We start from the raw sequence: 19,013 nt of genomic DNA on the forward strand, positions 1-19,013 counted from the left end.
ATTACCAGCAGTCAGTCAAGGGCTGGTCAGCAGCTGTGGCAACTAATGCATTTTTTTCAACCAAATGGTCACGTCTACAAGTCTCAGGGAAACAGTTCTCAGTCAGGGCAAGGGAGACAGGATTCAGTCAGGGGATCCTGACACAGCATGTCCAAGGAATCATTTGATATCAGCCCAGGGACTTTGACAGTGTCAGTCAGCCATTGGGGCAATCAGGATCAGGGAATCTGTATCACTACAGTACAGAGAGGTGGCCACACTCACTAATTACATTCTCAAAATGCTGCAATAGACTTGTTGAGCCTGAATTATGTTCATCAATCCAAGCTGACCCTGTCCATTCCTGCCATTGGAGGTCAGTTTGATGAAATGCTCAAGGTTTTTGGGAGTTTGGGAGGTTCAAGTCCATAGCTCCCTGAAACAGCAGCACAAGTAGATAAGATGGTGAAGAATTTCGCTTTCATGGTAAACAGCATCAGGATATGGTCAACGTGGATGTCTGGTTCCTAAGTGGCATGTCAGAGCATGCACTATTTGTACGAGAATTACTATGGTTTCAACCACGAAATGGCCACAACTTGATCAAAAGAGAAAGTGACCAACAAGCAGTTTGAACCATCAGCTGTCAAATAAATTAAGACAGAGTTAAACGTATTGGCAGGAGTTTTTTTTACATTTTTTAAAAAAAAATTCATTCATGGGATGATCACATCACTGGATAAGAATGGCAGTTTCCTTCCCTAAAGGCCGTTGGTGAACAGATGGGTTTTTTCCAACAAAGACAATGGATTCACAGTCATCATCAAATTCTTATTTCCAGATGGATTCACACCTAGGTCCCCAGAACAGTATCTCAGCCTCTAGGGAAGTGACGGACAGAAGACTAAATAGAAAATATGTACTAGAAATCATACAATGTCTTGGTTTATGTTTCCATCATGAGATCCATCACTGCTATGGACACCAGGTAAAGAGCTGAAGAGACTGCAATGCCCCCAGGCAGAGTCACAGCGGTCACCAGGTTTCATAGCCGACTGGGAAAATGCAATCAGGGATTATAGGACATGACTCAGCCCAATCCTATGTTTGGATTTAAAACTTTCCTTTGATTTTTATCCACAAAATGAAAGATTACATTGTTTCCAATAAACAAATGTCTGTGGAGAGCAACAGAATCCGTCATTGTAAAGGTGTGCAGACCTATCTAACAAATAAAGGGCCATCGAGATCATCACAGAATTCCTACAGTGTGGAAGATGGCCATTCAGTCAATATCAACCCTGCAAAGAGCATCCCACCCAGTCTCACACCCTACCCACCCTATGCCTGCATTTTGCACACAAGATACTATGGGCAATTTAGCATAGTCAATCTACATAATTTGCACAGTTTTGGACTGTGGGAGGAAACCAGAGCATCTGGAGGAAACTCACGCAGACAGTGTCTGGGTAAGACACTGTTTGTCAGGTCAGTGCGGACATGATGGGCTAAATGGTCTGCTCCCACACTGGAGGGATTCTATGATCTCCAGCAACAAGCCCAAAACACATGGTTTTTGAATCTACTATAACAATGTGTGGAGCTGGATGAACACAACAGGTCAAGCAGCATCTCAGGAGCACAAAAGCTGACGTTTCAGGCCTTGACCCTTCTCTAGGCCCGAAAAGTCAGCTTTTGTGCTCCTGAGATGCTGCTTGGCCTGCTGTGTTCATCCAGCTCCACACTTCGTTGTCTTGGATTCTCCAGCATCTGCAGTTCCCATTATCACTGATACTATTTTTGATTCTACTGTTAGCTATATTCAAACCAATCAACTTATTCAGAAATTTGCTGGCAGTTAACCAGTCCTGATGAACCAGCAAGTCCCTTTTCACATATCGTGCAGGTGGATAGTCTTTAGTCAGTGCGAATGTGTCGACGTGTTGTGACAACGTGACTATTTCCAAGCTCTACCTTACACAACTGTTAGTGTGACATTTTATTCACAATACCAGCACCTTTAATTGAGCAGGGGTCGGTAACATCTGTACAAACAGCCCAAAACCATGGTTCATTTGATAGTGAGAGTGACAGCAAAGTTCTTCAACTGTGGTTGTCTGTGAACTCGCTGGTGTGTTAACAGTTTGGATGACAATGAATCCCTTCCCACACTCAGAGCTCATGAAAGGTCTCTCCCCAGAGTGAACTCGCTGGTGTATCAGCGGGGAATTCGAATCAGCAAAGCCTTTCCCTCATGCAGAACAGGCCAATGGTCTCTCTCCAGTGTGACTCTGGTGGTCAGTTTCTAGCTGGGATGGATGAAGAAATTCCTTCCTGCAATCTGCACATTTCCACACTGTCTCCCAGTGTCACTGCACTGGTGTTCGGACATTTCAGATGAATCTTCACAGACTCTTCAACACACACACCATGTGCATTTCTCCCCAATGTGAGTGCTGCGTTTTCCTTCAATGTTCAAAACCCTGAGATAATTGGGTTGTGATAAACAAAGTGACCGTCAGACCTGGATGTGGACCTGTTAAAATTCTCCAACTGCAGACTATACTTTCAAACAGAAAGTTAAGTGTAGCGAGTAAGAAACCAGAAGGACACAGATTGTGAAACTGAGAAATTCTCTGGGCATGTGTGGAGCGATACTTGGGGAAAATGCTGGATCACCATTAGAACAAATTCATTCATAAATATCCTCCAGGTAAGGGATCCAGTCAGTGTTTGCATAAAACTACCAAAAGAGAGGTGGGGGAAGCCAGCGAGGAAGGACAGTCATTGTATAGATCTGTAACTCAACCTTTCGATCCCTCTGAAAGACTAAGAATAGTGCAGAAGTAAAATTGTGGGAATCTGAAATGAAAACAAAAAATGCTTCATCAGCATTGTACAGCACAAAACAATCCCTTTGGTCCCAGTTGTCCATGCTGACTAGATATCCCAAATTAATCTAATCCCATTTGCAAGCATTTGACCTATACTCTGCGACACCCTTCCTATTCACATACAACATTTAAAAGGTATCTGGATGGGTAACTGTACCAGCTTCCACCAGTTCCTCTGGCAGCTCATTCTACACAGGCACCACCCACTTTCCCTTTTTAAAAAAAACAAATTCGCTGGAAAAGCTCAGCAGGCCTGTAGCATCTGTTAAGGAGGAAAAAAAGTTAACATTTCAGGACCGGTGACCCTTCCTCAGAACCCGAAACTCTTCTCTCCTCCACAGATGCTGCCAAACCTGCTAGGCTTTTCCAGCAAATTTGTTTTTTTTTAGATTTAAGGCATCTGCAGTTCTTTTGGTTCCCTTTTAAGACTTTCCCTCTCGGCTAAAGCCAATGTTATTAGTTCTAGTCTCCCCTAACCTGGGAAAACAATCTTGGCCATTCACCCTACGCCCACCATAATTTTAACAACCTCTATAAGGTCACCCCTCAGCCTTCAATGCTCCAGGGAAAATAGACCCAGCATATTCAACTTCTCCCTACAGCTCAAAATTCCACCTCTTGCAACATCCTTGTAAATCTTTTCTGCACCCTGCCAAGTTCAACAGCATCATTCCTATAGCAGGGAGACCAGAACTGAACACAGTATTCCAAAAGCAGCATAATCAATGCCTTGTTCAGCCTATAACATTGACCTCCCAACTCCTACGCTCAATGCACTGACCAATAAATGCAAGCAGAGCAAATATCATCTTCACTACCTTCTGTACCTGCAATCCACCTTCAAGGAACTGTGCACATGCACCCCAAGGAGTCCCTGTTGCATAACAGTCCCCAGGGCCTCATCATTAACTGTTTAAGTCCTGCGCTGATTTGCATTACCATAATGCAATTGCTCACATTTATCTGAACTAAAAACTTATTTCTATCACTCCTTGGCACATCAACCCATGTGATTATGTTCCCATTGTGCTTGGGAAGTAAACGCCTTTGCTGTCTACTACAACAACAATTTTAGTGTCATCTGCAAACTTACTAACCATTCCTCCAATATTCATTCCGCATGATTTGCATCAATGATTAAAAAAAAGCAGTGGACCCAGCACCGATCCTTGCAGCACACTGCTGTTCATAGTCATCTAGACTGAATCCACTCTCCCCCAGCTGACCATGATCTTGTCTCCTACCTTCAAGCCAATTTTGTTTCAAATAGCTAACTCTCCCTGGGTTCCATTTGATCTAATCTTGCTAACCAATCTGTCATGTGGAGCTTTGGTGAATGCCTTGCTGAAGTCCATAATAGACAATGTCCACTGCTTTGAGTTTTTTGAAGAAGTGACGAAGAAGGCAATCAAGTTAATGAGACAAGATTTCCTACTCACAAAGCCATGTTGACTATCCCTAATCAGTCTTTGCTTCTCTAAACACATGCAAATCCTGTCCCTCAGAATCCCCACCAGCAACTTACCCACCACTGACATCAGGCTCAACGGTCGATGGTCCCGTGGCTTTTCCTTAAAGAATGACACCACATTAGCCACCCGGCCTTCTGGCACTTCACTAGTGTCAGTGATACAAATACCTCAGCAAGGGGCCAGCAATTGCTTCCCCAGCTTCTCCCAGAGTTTGTGGGTAACACCTGATCAGGTGCCAGGAACCTATCCACCTTTATGCATTTTAAGACATCTAGCACCTAGATCTCTGTAATATAGACACTTCTCACGACTCACTATTTATGTTTCCAAGCTCTCTCACTTCCATATCCTTCTCTGCAGTAAATACTAATGCGAAATACTCATTCACTATCTCAGCCTGCAGTTCCACACAGACAGCCTCGTTGATCTTTAAAGGGGCCCTATTTTCTCCCTAGTTGCTTTTTTGTCCCAAATGAAGTTTCAGAATCTCTTGGGATTCCCCTTAACTTGATTTGCCAAAGATAGCTCATGTCTCCTTTTTGCCGTCCTGATTTCTCGAGTATAATCCTACTGCCCTTGTACTTCGAGGGATTGACCTAATTCCTGCTGTCAATACCCGACATGTGCTGCCGCCTTTTTCTTGACCACAGCCTCAATTTCTCCAGTCAGCCAGTATCCCCTACATTTACCAGCCTTGCCCTTCACATGAACAGGAACATATTGTGTCTGGGCTCTCCTTATTTTAGTTTTGAAGACCTCCCACTTTCCAAGCATTCCTTGACCTGCATATTACCTCTCTGGATCATCTTTTGCAAGTTCTTGCCCAACAATGTCAAAGTTGGCCTTACTCCAATTTAGAATTTTGAAATGTATATTAAATAAATAAGTTTTATTTTAAACTGATCACATCTGCCTGCATCTGGCATATACTCCTCTAAACCTCTCTTGTCTATGTCCTAATTCAAATGTCTTTTAAACAACGTGGCTGTACCTGTATCTGCCACTTCCTCTGAAAGTTTGTTCCACACATGGAAAACTCCATAAAAATAAAAGTTTCCCTCATGTCTTTTTAAATATGTCTTTCTCCTCTCACCTTACACACATGTCCGCTTGTCTTGAAATCAGCCAACCTTGTGAATAAACCCTTGCTATTTGCATAATCTGTGCCCTCATGATTTTATGAACCTCCAAGGCCACTCGTTAACCCATTATGCTGCAGTGAGAAAAGTGCCAGCTTTGGCCGTCTATTTGATAATCAAGCCCTCCATTCCTGGCAACATCCCAGCAAGTCTATTCTGAACTGTCTCCAGTTTAATAATAATGTCCTTCCTGTAACAGGGCGACCAGAGCTGCACACAATACCTCAAATGAAGCCAAAACAATGTCCTGTACAACCTCAACATAACATCCCAACTCTGAGACTCTAAGGTCTGAGCAATGAAAGGAAGTGAGCTAAACAACTTATTAATCACTGTCTACTTGTCTACATAAACTTCAAAGAATTATGCACTTGAATCTCAGCATTTCTCTGTTCCACAACACTACCCTGGGTGCAACCATCAATTGTGCAAGTCCTACCCGGTTCATTTTACCAAAATACAATGTCTCACATTTATTCAAATTGAACTTCATCCTCCACTCCTCAACCCATTGACATAATTGATCAAGATCTTGCTGTCATCTTCGATAACCTTCACTGACCACTATACCAACATTTCATACCACTAATTCTAGTATCATCTGCAAACTTACTAATCTTGTCCCTTAAATTCTCATCCAAATCATTAATATAAATGAGAAACAAAAGTGGACCCTGTGCCAAATGCTGTGGAACATGCTGGTCACAGAACTCCACTCTGAAAAATCCTCCAGCACCACCGTCTCTCCTCCAACTGAGCCAATTCCGCTTCCAATTAGCGAGCTCTTCCTGAATCACATGTGATCTAACTTTACGTATCAGTCTACCATGTGGAATCGTGTCAAAGGCTTCACTCTCACTCTGGAGGTGCTGCAAAACTGAAACAATTCCCCCACCATTTGCCCATCATTCCTTGAAAAGTTAAATCCAAACTCTTTTTTGAGAATAACTGCTAAATCTGCATCCAGCTGCCATTCAGACTGTTCCAGATCCTGGGAACTTGCTGAGTCAAACACTCTTCACATTTTCACTCTGCATTTTTTGCCAATTATCTGAATGTTGTACTCCACGGTTACCAAACATTGCTACAATGGAGAATTACCTGAGCTTTTGTTCACTCTCTCCAAACCAGAGACCCATCAATTTTAATTGACTTATGGGATGTGGCCTTTGCTGCACAGGCTAATATTGATTTCCACTTTTATTCAATTTGGAGAAAGTGGTACTTTCTATTACTGCTGCACTCCATCTGCTGTAAGTACACCACTGTGCTGTTATGATAATAATCCACCCTGGAGCCTCACTACCCTCCCTACTGCAGGAATCATACCTCAGACCTCACTACCCTCCAGATCATGCCCTCAAGCCTCACTACCTGCATTGTTGCAGGCATCATTCTCGAGTCTCAACACCCTTCACATCTGTGGAATCCCTCTCCAGCCTCATGACCTGCCTATCGTTGGAATCCCCCTCCAGCCTCAACTCACACCATCTATCTAGATTCCTCCAGTCTCACAGACCACCTTATCTGTCATCTCCTCCAGCCCACAAACTTCTTTAGCTCTATAATTGTCTTTACCGTCACAAACTCCCTCTGTCTGGTCTCCTCCAGCCTCACAATCTTCCCCATTTCTGTAATCTCCTCCAAGCTCACTTTTCTCTATTTTTGTAGTCTTCTCCAGTCTCAGAACCCTTCCTGTCTCTCATATCATCCAGCCTCACAGATCAGTGATACAAGAACGATATTTCTTTCCTCCAATACAATCCTTATTTTTATTCATCCACATGATGGCAGCACTTTCAATTTCCTGGGCTTCAGGCCCCAGAATTGAAGTCAACCGCTTTCCCTCTATACCTCACTTTACTCCCGAAAACACTGACCAATCATGAGTCATTTAGTCTAATATCTCATTTTCTGAAATAACTTGAAATATTGCTGGGCATCTTCCTATGTGAAGAGTCTCGGAGGTCTACAGCACAGAAAAAGGCTTTGTGGCCCATACAGCCTGGGCTGGTTAAAAACCACACCCTAACTATTCTAATCTAATTTTCCAGCACTTGGCCCATACACTTGTCTGTGTTGGCATCACAAGTGTGCATCTAAATATGCCTTAAACGCTATGAGGATCTCTGTGCCTACCACCCTCACAGAGAGTGAGGCTCAGTGCCATTGTCACAGCATGATGACATCACAGACAGGAACAGAGACGAGCTGAGTCTGTGCAAACCAAAGATCCCCCACACACCGTGAAGGACGGGAGGGTCCCTGATAGGGGGCAGAGGAGATTTAACAGAATGGTTTGTACGAAGAGGGTTTTTAGTTGCATGGATAGGGTTTTTTTTAAAGTTATAATTTCATGTGACTTAGGTATTGCTGGTACATATTGAGAATATCCATCGACAATAGATGGACTCTCATTCTCAACCTCTCCCCTTGCCTGGGGTGTGGTAATCTTCAGGTTAAACTAGCCCTATGGTCAGGTAGGATAATGGTGACTTCACCTTAGGCACAGTGATGCCACTTTGCCTCAGTGGTGTAGAGGGGAATGTTGAATGTGGTGGATGGGACACCACTCCGACACTGCTTCATCTGGAGGATGTTAACTTCCTTTAATATTGTTGGGGCTGTACTCATGCAGGTAAGTGGAAATGAAAAGTGGATGAGTGCCTCACACACAAGAAGCAAACTGTCATTGGGTAATCAGGTGCTTGGGGAAACGGAGATTGATCTCCTTGTAACAAAGGATTTTGAGGGGACCTTTGATAGGAGGTGTTTACAAAAGATAAACATTAGAATGGTAAAACGTACACAACTGGCCATAAAAAAGGACTACAGGACATATATTGAAAGTTGTAGGAAAGATCTATTGAGAGAATGGAGTAATAAGAGAGAAATTTTACATGGCAAATGGGAATGAGCAGGAACACAATACTCACACACAATGCGAATATCCAGGTCCTGATGAATTGAGTAATTCTGTCAGAGTTTGGTGTTACAATTATTGAGCTTCCTACCTGAAAGTCCACTTGTAATATCCTGTAACACAAATTCATAAAATCCATCACTGTCAGAGTAGAAATCCACAACATCCCCTCCTCCTGGCCGAGGGTAACTGTGCATTGTTCCTGCTGCACATTATTCCTTGTGGGAGTCAGCAGCTGATTTGAGGGATTTCTATTTGGGTTTCTCGGAATTTCCACATTGGGGCTTCATGTCACAGAACAGAACAACAGGTGTTTGACACAAGGCAAAGAATGGCCAAGATTTAGTGCGATGCAGGCAGCAGGATTTGCTTCCTTTTCTTTCCTTCTGTGCTGCTGCACTGCCACAATGAGACATCAGCTTTTCCGGCCCAATGCAACTTGATGAACAAGTTGTCTCGATTCTGAGAAATGGGCAGTAAGCTTCTCCCAGTCATTTGAAAAAACGCCCCTTAAAAAGGCAGCAATTACATATGTGTCATGTTGCCCAGTGCTCCCAACAAAAAGATGAGAAGAATGAGGGAGGATCTCATAAAAAGGGATAACAGTCAAGTTCCATGAGGGTTAGAGTTTATGGAGAGATATTGATAAATGGGCGACAAGTCGGCAAATGGAGTATAATTTGGGAAAATGAGAAGTTGCTATTTTGAGGAGATGACCGAAGAACAGTGTTATTTAAAAATGTAAAAACTGTGGAAAACTGCAACACAAAAGGGATTCAGGAATAATTGTGCAGGAAGCATGAAGCGAGCACACAGTTGCAACAGGTAATCGGGAAGGGTCATGGGATGTTATCCTTATGTCAAGGTGTTTGCAGTAGAAGAGTTTGGAATACATGTCTTAGGACAAATATCCAACTTGCTGGCAAGACCACATCTGGAAGAATGTGAGCAGCTTTTTTGGTCCACTTATTCGAGCAAGTATATCACTTCACTGGAGGCATTTCAAAGAAGTTGAACTAAGATGATCATTGGTTTGGAGGGATTATGTTTTAAGCTAAGACTAAACAGGTCTGGAATATACTAACTAGATTTTTTTGAAGAATGAGAGATGTTCTAATTAAAAATAGAGGATTCTCAAGGGAGTTGACAGGATAAATGCTGAGGAAATATTTCTCATCGTGGGAGCAGATTCTTGATAAGGCAGAGAAGAGAGGGTTCTCTTTTGGAATTGTCAAGCTTAAGGCAACACAGACATGGGTAAGGGGTTTCAGTCGCGAATGAGCTGGAGTGAGGTGGAGAGAAGGAGCATTTTAGAGATTGAAATTTCTGGCATTTGTGATTGAAATGTACGGTAAGATGTTCATCTTGAGACCAGATATGAGAGCATTATTGAGAAGGGTGCAGTTCAGCCTCAGACAGTTCCCAATGAGAGGGATGGATTCAGTACAATAGTAAGGAAAAATAATTTGTAATAATAACTGAAGGCAATGTGTTTTACTATCACAAAGTGTTATTGGAGGAAATTTCAGCTAATCAAGTAGTGGAAGCATGAAAAGCAGTTTTATAATTGAGTAACAGTGGAGCAAAGTGATGGAGACGAGTTAGATCTGAACATTGTAGAATACATGTGAAAGTTAACACAGTGCTTGTCGAAGATCTCACCTCCTGGAAGTATGTTGGTGAGAAACAGCATGGGCCAAGGATAGATCCTTGAGGGACATTTACTACATGGATTTCAGACAGGAAAGAGAGATGGAGTGGGATTTTCCAATGACGGTGAGGTCGAACATTGGTTTTAAACAGAATGGGTGAGAAGGACATAACCAGAAAAGAGAAACAGACAGAACAAGTAACAATATCTGTGAATTGGCATGGGGGAAGAGGCAGGGAGGAGGAGGAGGAGAAATAAGAGTTGGAATATTTGTAGTTTAGTGAGAATAGGGCAAAGGGTTAAGATGAGCTCTGATAAGGCTTGACATGAAACTGGACAAAGATGCAAGTTTAAGCCTAAAACGAGGAGCAACATGCTAGGCAATTTGGTTTGGTGGGCTTGTGGAAGAGAGGGAAGCAGCAGAGGCAGCTGATTGGATTGTCTCAATCTTAGTGACATAGAAACTGCATGTGTCTCCTTCACTTGCTGTTGGAGCGGAGGATGGAGGAGACAGGATGATGGACAGTGTTTTGCAAAGAAACAATGCCTGTGTTAGTGATATTTAAAAATGAGTGAACAAACCTGATGACTAACTTTTATCCAGAATGTTAAAATGTACAACAGAAGTCCAGGTTCAAATCCTATCTCAGCAGATGGTGGAATTTGAATTCAATTAAAAAAACTGGAAGAATCAACTGGTTGCCATGGCAACAATTGCTGATGACAGAGTGAAAAAAAATCTAATGTCCTTTGGGGAAAGAAATTTGCCAACCTCAGCAAGCCACTCAGTTGCAAATCACTGCAAAGTTTCAACAAAGGAATGAAGCTGGGTGGCCCATTTGGCATCTACCAGGGAACTAGGAAAGACAACTGCAGAATCAGCCCTATCGGCCCCCCAAACTCCTGCTTAATAATATCTGGGGGCTAGTGGCAAAATTTGGAGAGCCGCTTCAAAGACGAGTCAAGGAACAGTGTCAGACTCATGGAAACATACCTGGCAAACAATGACACACACCACTATCATTGTCCTTAGTGAAGCCCTGTCCCAGCAGACGTGACAGCACAGTGCTATTCTGACCAGATTATTTGACCTGGGAGTACTCAACTTTGACTCTGACGCCTGGAAGTCTCACGGCTCCTGCTGATTACCATGTACCATCCTCCCTTGGTTGATAAATCAGCAGTAGTATTATCGCTAGATTATTAATCCAGAGACCCAGGTAACATTCTGGGGACCTGGGTTCGCATCCTGCCATGGCAGACGGTGAAACATGAATTAAATAATGATCTGGAACTAAGATTCTCATGATGACCATGAAACCATTGCCAATTATCAGGAAAGACCCATCTGGTTCACTTATGCCCTTTCCGGAAATGTGCCATCCTTACCTGGTCTGGATGACATGTGACTCCAAACCCATAGTGATGTGCTTGACTCTTAACTGCCTTCCAGGTTATAAACGCTGGTCCAGCCAGCGATTTCCACATCCCAAGAGGGAATTTTAAGAAACAAAAAACTCCATCATGTTGAACAGCACTTAGAGAAAGCACTGCGAGTGTGAATAGCACTAAATGGACTCAATGTCCACATCAGGAGTAGTTTGCAGGAGGATTACCAATCAGGCTGGTCGGGTCCTGAAGGACAAAGCTGCTTGGCTGGGACTGCAGCAGGTGCTGACGCACCAAAACGGGGAAAATATAGCTGATCTCATCATCACCAATTTCCCAGCTGCAGAGGCATCTGTCCATGACAGGATTGTTAACAGCAACCACCGCACAGTCCTGTGGAGACAAAGCCTCATCTTAAACTTGAGAATACCCCCCATTGCGTTGGGTGGCACTAACTTCGGCTAAAAGGGACAGACTTGGAACAGACACAGGAGCTCAAAACCAGATATCTATGAGGCTTTGAGAGAGACTGCAACAGTAGCAGACCTTCTCCAGCACAATCTGTAACCTCATGGCCCAGCATATCCTACAGACAGCCATTGCCATTGATCCAGGGACCAACACTGGTTGAACGGAGAGTATTGGAGGGCACGCCAAGGGCAGCACCAGGCATACCTAAAAAATAAGGTGCCAACCTGGTAAAACCACCAAACAGGACTATCTGCATGCCAAATAGCATAAGCAGCAAGAGTTAGAGCTAAGCCACCCCATAACCAATAGATCAGATGCAAGCTCTGCAGTTCTGCCACACCCAGTCGTGAACGGTGATGGACAATTAAACAACTCACTGGAGGAAGAATGCCAAAAATCCCCATCTTTACCCGACACAGGACCCCAACCTATCCATGCAAAAGACAAGTCTGCAGCAATCTTCAGCCAGAAGTGCCAACTGGATGATCCATCTCAGCCTTCTCCAGAGGTCCCCAACAGAGATGTGAGTTTTCATCCAATTTAGAACATAGAACATAGAACAGTACAGCACAGAACAGGCCCTTCAGCCCACAATGTTGTGCCGACCATTGATCCTCATGGATGCACCCTCAAATTTCTGTGACCATATGCATGTCCAGCAGTCTCTTAAATGACCCCAATGACCTTGCTTCCACAACTGCTGCTGGCAACGCATTCCATGCTCTCACAACTCTCTGCGTAAAGAACCTGCCTCTGACATCCCCTCTATACTTTCCACCAACCAGCTTAAAACTATGACCCCTCGTGCTAGCCATTTCTGCCCTGGGAAATAGTCTCTGGCTATCGACTCTATCTATGCCTCTCATTATCTTGTATACCTCAATTAGGTCCCCTCTCCTCCTCCTTTTCTCCAATGAAAAGAGACCGAGCTCAGTCAACCTCTCTTCATAAGATAAGCCCTCCAGTCCAGGCAGCATCCTGGTAAACCTCCTCTGAACCCTCTCCAAAGCATCCACATCTTTCCTATAATAGGGCGCCCAGAACTGGATGCAGTATTCCAAGTGCGGTCTAACCAAAGTTTTATAGAGCTGCAACAAGATCTCACGACTCTTAAACTCAATCCCCCTGTTAATGAAAGCCAAAACACCATATGCTTTCTTAACAACCCTGTCCACTTGGGTGGCCATTTTAAGGGATCTATGTATCTGCACACCAAGATCCCTCTGTTCCTCCACGCTGCCAAGAATCCTATCCTTAATCCTGTACTCAGTTTTCAAATTCGACCTTCCAAAATGCATCACCTCGCATTTATCCAGGTTGAACTCCATCTGCCACCTCTCAGCCCATCTCTGCATCCTGTCAATGTCCCGCTGCAGCCTACAACAGCCCTCTACACTGTCAACGACACCTCCGACCTTTGTGTCGTCTGCAAACTTGCTGACCCATCCTTCAATTCCCTCGTCCAAGTCATTAATAAAAATTACAAACAGTAGAGGCCCAAGGACAGAGCCCTGTGGAACCCCACTCACCACTGACTTCCAGGCAGAATATTTTCCTTCTACTACCACTCGCTGTCTTCTGTTGGCCAGCCAATTCTGTATCCAAGCAGCTAAGTTCCCCTGTATCCCATTCCTCCTGACCTTCTGAATGAGCCTTCCATGGGGAACCTTATCAATTTGATTCATTTCACATGATATTAAAGAAATGAATGAACAGTGCAAAGGTTATGGGCCCTGGCAACACTCTGACAATAGTAGCGATGACTAGTGCTCTAGAGCTTGCTAGCATCCAAGCCAAACTATTTCAGTTCTGCTACAGCGCTGGCATCTACTAACAATTTGGGAAACTGCCCAGGTCTGTTCAGCACAGAAACACTGAAAATTGAACCCGACCAATTTCCCCTCAAGCAATCTACTCTCTATCATCAGTAAAGTGATGGAAGGCGTCGTCGACAGCGGTCGTAAGCAGCACTTACTCAGCAGTAACCTGCTCAGTGACACCCAGCATGGGCCATGGTGGGCACTCGGTTCCTGATCTTATTACAGACTTGATCCGCAAATTCACAAACAGCTGAATTCCTGAGGTGAGGGGAGGGTAAACAGCAGAGCTCTGCACAAAAACCACTTACTTCCACTTCAGTGACAATGACTGACAGTGACACCTTAGTTTCAGCTCATCTGCTGAACCTCTCATCTATTCCTGTGTTACCTCTAGACTTAACTATCCAAACTCACTGCCAGTCGGCCTCCCACATTCAACATCCCTGCAACCTCAAGAATACCTAAAATTCTGCTGCACACAAGTTCATTTGTACCAAGACCTGTTCACCATCACTGCTGTGCTCCCTGACCCACAAAGGCTCCTATTTATAAGCAACAATTTAAAATTCTCACCAGTGATTTAATTCCTGGCTGTGATGAGCCCTATCTCCCTGCACCAAACAACCTTCAAGACTTGGATAACTCATTTAGTTCCAGACTCCAACAATGCGTTTAATCATCCCTTCACTATTGGAGGCTGTTTCTAAAGTTGCCAGAAAACGTGATCTGGAATTCCCCTGATAAACCTCTTAGGTTTGCTTTCCTTGAGAGAGTCAGGAAAACCTGTAGATTTGGTAACTTTTTGGTCACCTGACCTAATATGGCCTTACGTCAAAAGTTTGTTGATAATATTTTTGTGAAATTATAAAACATGATAAAAATACAAATAGTTTGTTGATTTGGACATACACCATTAGCTCTTCAGTATCGCTAGATGAATGATCTGTAACTTCTCAAATGGAGCATTGTGAGAGCACCTTTATCATACAAACTGCAGTAGCACACGAAAGTTAAACATCACCTTCTCCACAGGTAACAGGGCTTTGGCAACGATCGCTGGTATCTGTGGAAGGAGAAACACACAGTAAATGTTGCAGAAGTGCAAAATGAATGACAGATAAAAACGCTGTAGAATTTGGTGGTCTGAAATGGAAGAAAAATACACTCTTTCTGGGAAAATATTTCCTGACTGTGAAAGATACCATTCAAAAATTAATCTGGTCAGAGAGCAGCACATGGTCAGGGGGTGGGCAGCAGAGGAAAATTTATTTACAAAAAAGGTACAAGAAAATTACAGTAAAATACTACAGAGATCAAATCTATCCATCAGTAGAGACTGAAGAGATTAGACACCGACAAAGGTGATCAGGGAGCACAGAAGTGAGCAAGAGCAGTGTGAGCTGCTATGATCCAACAGTCTGGGAAAAAAAAATCCATAAGAAACAAACATTTCTCTTGGATAAGAGATAATAGGAACTGCAGATGCTGGAGAGTCCAAGATAACAAGGTGTGGAGCTGGATGAACACAGCAGGCCAAGGAGCATCTTAGGAGCAGGAAAGCTGACGTTTTGGGCCTGGACACTTCATCAGAAACGGGGGAGGGGAAGAGGATTCTGAACGAAATAGGGAGAGGGGGGAGACAGATCAAAGATGGAGAGAAAAGATATTTGGAGAGGAGACAGACAAGTTAAAGAGGCGGGCATGGAGCAGGTAAAGATGAGGAGAGGTGGGGAGGTAGGGAGGTGATAGGTCAGTCCAGGGAGGACAGACAGGTCAAGGGGGTGGGATGAAGTTAGTAAGCAGGAAATAGGGGTGCAGCTTGAGGTGGGAGGAGGCGATAGGAGAGAGGAAGAACAGGTTAGGGAGGCAGGGACAAGCTGGGCTAGTTTTGGGATGCAGTTGGGGGAGGGGAGATTTTGAGGCTTCTGAAATCCACATGGACACCATTGGGCTGCAGGGTTCCCAGGCAGAATATGTGTTGCTGTTCCTGCAACCCTTGGGTGGCATCATTGTGGCACTGCAGGTGGCCCAGGATGGACATGTCATCTGAGGAATGGGATGGGGAGTTGAAATGATTCGCGACTGGGAGGTGCAGTTGTTTCTTGCGAACTGAGCGTAGGTGTTCTGCAAAGCGGTCCCCAAGTCTCCGCTTGGTTTCCCCAATGTAGAGGAGGCCACAACGGGTACAGGGGATGCAGTATACCACATTGGCAGATGTGCAGGTGAACATCTGCTCGATGTAGAAAGTCTTCTTGGGGCCTGGGATGGGGGGGGGGGGGGGGGGGGGGGGGAAGAGAAGAGGGAGGAGGTGTGGAGGCAAGTGTAGCACTTCCTTTGGTTGCAGGGGAAGGTGCTGGGAGTAGTGGGGTTGGAGGGCAGCGTGCAGCGGACAAGGGAGTCACGGAGAGACTGGTCTCTCCGGAAGGCAAGCAAGGGTGGGGAGGGAAAAATGTCTTTGATGGTGAGGTCGGATTGCTGATGGCGGAAGTGTCAGAGGATGACGTGTTCGATCCGGAGATTGGTGGAGTGGTATGTGAGGATGAGGGGGATTCTTTTTCAGTTGTTATTGCAGGGACAGGGTGCGAGGGAGGAGTTGTAGAAAAATGCAGGAGACACGGTCAAGGGTGTTCTTGACCACTCTGGTGGGGAGGTGGGGAGTGGAGTTGCGGTCCTTGAAAAACAAGGGCATCATAGATGTACGGGAGTGGAATCCTGGGAGCAGATGCGGCAGAGGTGAAGCAATTGGGAATAGGAGATGGCATTTTTGCAGGACGGTGGGTGGGTGTGAGATGTTAATGTGATAACATCCCATTAATTTAAAGAAGTATAGAAATCAAAGTCTTTCATCTGCATTTGATTCCTATACAGAGACTTCGATTTATAGAAGTAAAGTCTTTTATCTACTCACATCGGTATGCAGACACTGCCCTGAAGCTTCCTGCCCAGCTAGGAATTCAGTGTAAAGCTTTTGTAACTCCTTATCTTCTCACACATCGGCATGCAGACACTGTCTTAAGTTTCCTGACTGAACTGAAATTAGAATCAATCTGTATCAAATAGGGTTAGGTGGGGAAATTTTGTAAAGGTGTGAAACCTCTAAAGCATGTAACTTCTGTCGCTGACTAAGGAGCCAGGGCACTGACTTTGTCCTAGCCAGACACACTGGCAACTTGAAATCACAATCTGTCCCGGACAACAACTCAAAATCACCTCCTGCCATGAGCAGCTACTTCACAAGCAATCGATACTATATCCTGGTCTTTTATGTTGTCGATGTAATAATTGCTTGGTATCCTGTTTTTGTCTGTTGTAGTAATTGTTTTATGTATCATGTCATTGGAGGTTGTGAAATCGTTTTCTGTATCATGTCTTTTGTAAAGTATAAAAAGCAGGGACTGTCCGGGGAGAACTCCTTGTGAGACTTTGCACTGTGTGCCGGGTTGAGTACAGTGATTCTTCACAGCTTGTACTTGCTTGGTAAGAAAATGATTGGTGTTTTTCTAAACAGGTCAGTGTCTTGTTATTGCAGCACGTCCGTGAGGGTCTCCGAAAACAAACTTGACAGGTGGGAGGAGGTGTATTCTAGGTAGCTGTGGGAGTCAGTGGGCTTGAAATATATATCGGTTTTGAGATTGTTCCCCAAGATGGAAATAGAGGACCAGGAAGGTGAGAGAGGTGGTTAGAGATGGTCCAGGTGAACTTAAGGTTGGGGTGGAAGGTGTTGGTGAAGTGGGCGAACTGTTCGAGCTCCTCATAGGAGCACGAGGCAGCGCCGATACAGTCATCCATGTACTGGAGGAAGAGGTACGGAAGAGGGATTGTTCCAACAAAGAGGCAGGCAAAGCTTGGGCCCACGCAGGTACCCATGGCCACCCCCTTTGTCTGTAGGCAGTGGGACGAGTTCACCGAAGCACATAATGGGGTCAGTGGAGGGGAACTGGTCAGACCTGCAGGACAGGAAATAGCGTAGGGCTTTGAGGCAATCTGTATGGGGTATGCAGGTGCTAATGTGGTATACTGCACCGCTGCACCCGTTCTGGCCTCCTCTATATCAGGGAAACCAAGCAGAGGCTTGGGGACCACTTTACAGAACACCTACACTCAGTTCGCAATAAACAATTGCTCATCCCCACCTCCCTAACCTGCTCTTCCTCTCACCTATCCCCTCCTCCCATCTCAAGCCACACCCCCATTTCCTACTTGCTAACCTCATCCCACCCCTTTGACTTGTTGGTCCTCCATAGACTGACCCATCCCCTCCCCACCTACACTCACCTTTACCTGCTCCATCCTCACCTCTTTAACTTGTCTGTCTCCTCTCCACTTGTCTCCCACTCTCTCCCTGTTTGTTTCAGCATCCCCTTCCCCTCCCCCATTTCTGAAGGGTGTGGGCCCGAATACGTCAGTTTTCCTGTTTCTCTGATGCTGCCTGTCCTGTTGTGTTCCTCCAGCTTCACCCCCGGCCCTTTTAAAGTTTCAAAGCTGTCGCGCATGCGCCCCGCGGATCACTGCCCCCAATAAAGATGGTGACGGTCACACGGGCCTATCGCCATCTGAGGCGTTGATTTGTTTTCTGCAAACGTGAGTCTGGGAGTTTCAAATGGGTGTGTTTTCCGACGTGCACTAACTGTTTGTAAAACTTCCAAACCCATACGAATATCACTTCCCTCCAGCTTTCTACCGTTTTGCTTTCTTTACTGTGGCCTGCTCTTACCTCAATTGCACAAATCTTGGTCTCAGCGAAGGATCTAGGCCCGAAACGTCAGCTTTCCTGCTGTGTACATCCAGCTGCACACCGTGTTATCTCGGATTCTCCAGCATCTGCAGTTCCGGTTATCTCAGCGACTCTGCACCGCACTCGTGGATGATCACGTGGTTTTCACTGATTCCCGCCCTCCCTTCATTCCGATTGGGCGACATCCGTCCGGTCATGCACGGCACACCTGTGCTCCTATTGGTCGCGCACTGACATCAATCAGCCGGACTTCACTGTGAGCTGGAGCATGCGCAGTGCTTTGTGTTATTGTTGGAAGCAAGTGAACGTCGTCGCAATGTTGCATTTTGAGACGAATGAGACTGAAAACTGGATCTGTCTTTTTACCTTCACAGATGCTGCCAGACCTGCTGAGCTTTTCCAGCAACTTTGTTTTTGTTCCTGATTGACAACATCCCAGTTCTTTTGTTATTTTTTAATAAGTCGCGATTGAAAAGGCTTCCGGCAGCTCAAAGCTAAAGGTACTCTTGATACCGCTCTGTCAGCCAATAGAGAAATAGC

The 19,013-nt window shown here is 44.8% G+C and overlaps 1 long non-coding RNA gene across 2 annotated transcripts; it reads right to left on the bottom strand.

Moving 5' to 3' along the window:
• Positions 1–1,085: 1,085 nt before the first annotated feature.
• LOC132208624 (uncharacterized) lies at positions 1,086–18,615 on the bottom strand. 2 transcript variants are annotated; one of them, XR_009444767.1, is made up of 4 exons: positions 18,453–18,615; positions 14,760–14,801; positions 8,421–8,520; positions 1,086–2,841 (listed from the first exon to the last, which is right to left on the bottom strand). It is a non-coding gene; the product is annotated as an uncharacterized LOC132208624 (long non-coding RNA). The 2 variants fall into 2 exon arrangements; XR_009444766.1 differs by having other exon boundaries at positions 14,648–14,801.
• Positions 18,616–19,013: the final 398 nt, after the last annotated feature.

This window comes from Stegostoma tigrinum, unplaced genomic scaffold (genome assembly GCF_030684315.1).
Source record: "Stegostoma tigrinum isolate sSteTig4 unplaced genomic scaffold, sSteTig4.hap1 scaffold_49, whole genome shotgun sequence".
Taxonomy (NCBI): Eukaryota; Metazoa; Chordata; class Chondrichthyes; order Orectolobiformes; family Stegostomatidae; genus Stegostoma; species Stegostoma tigrinum.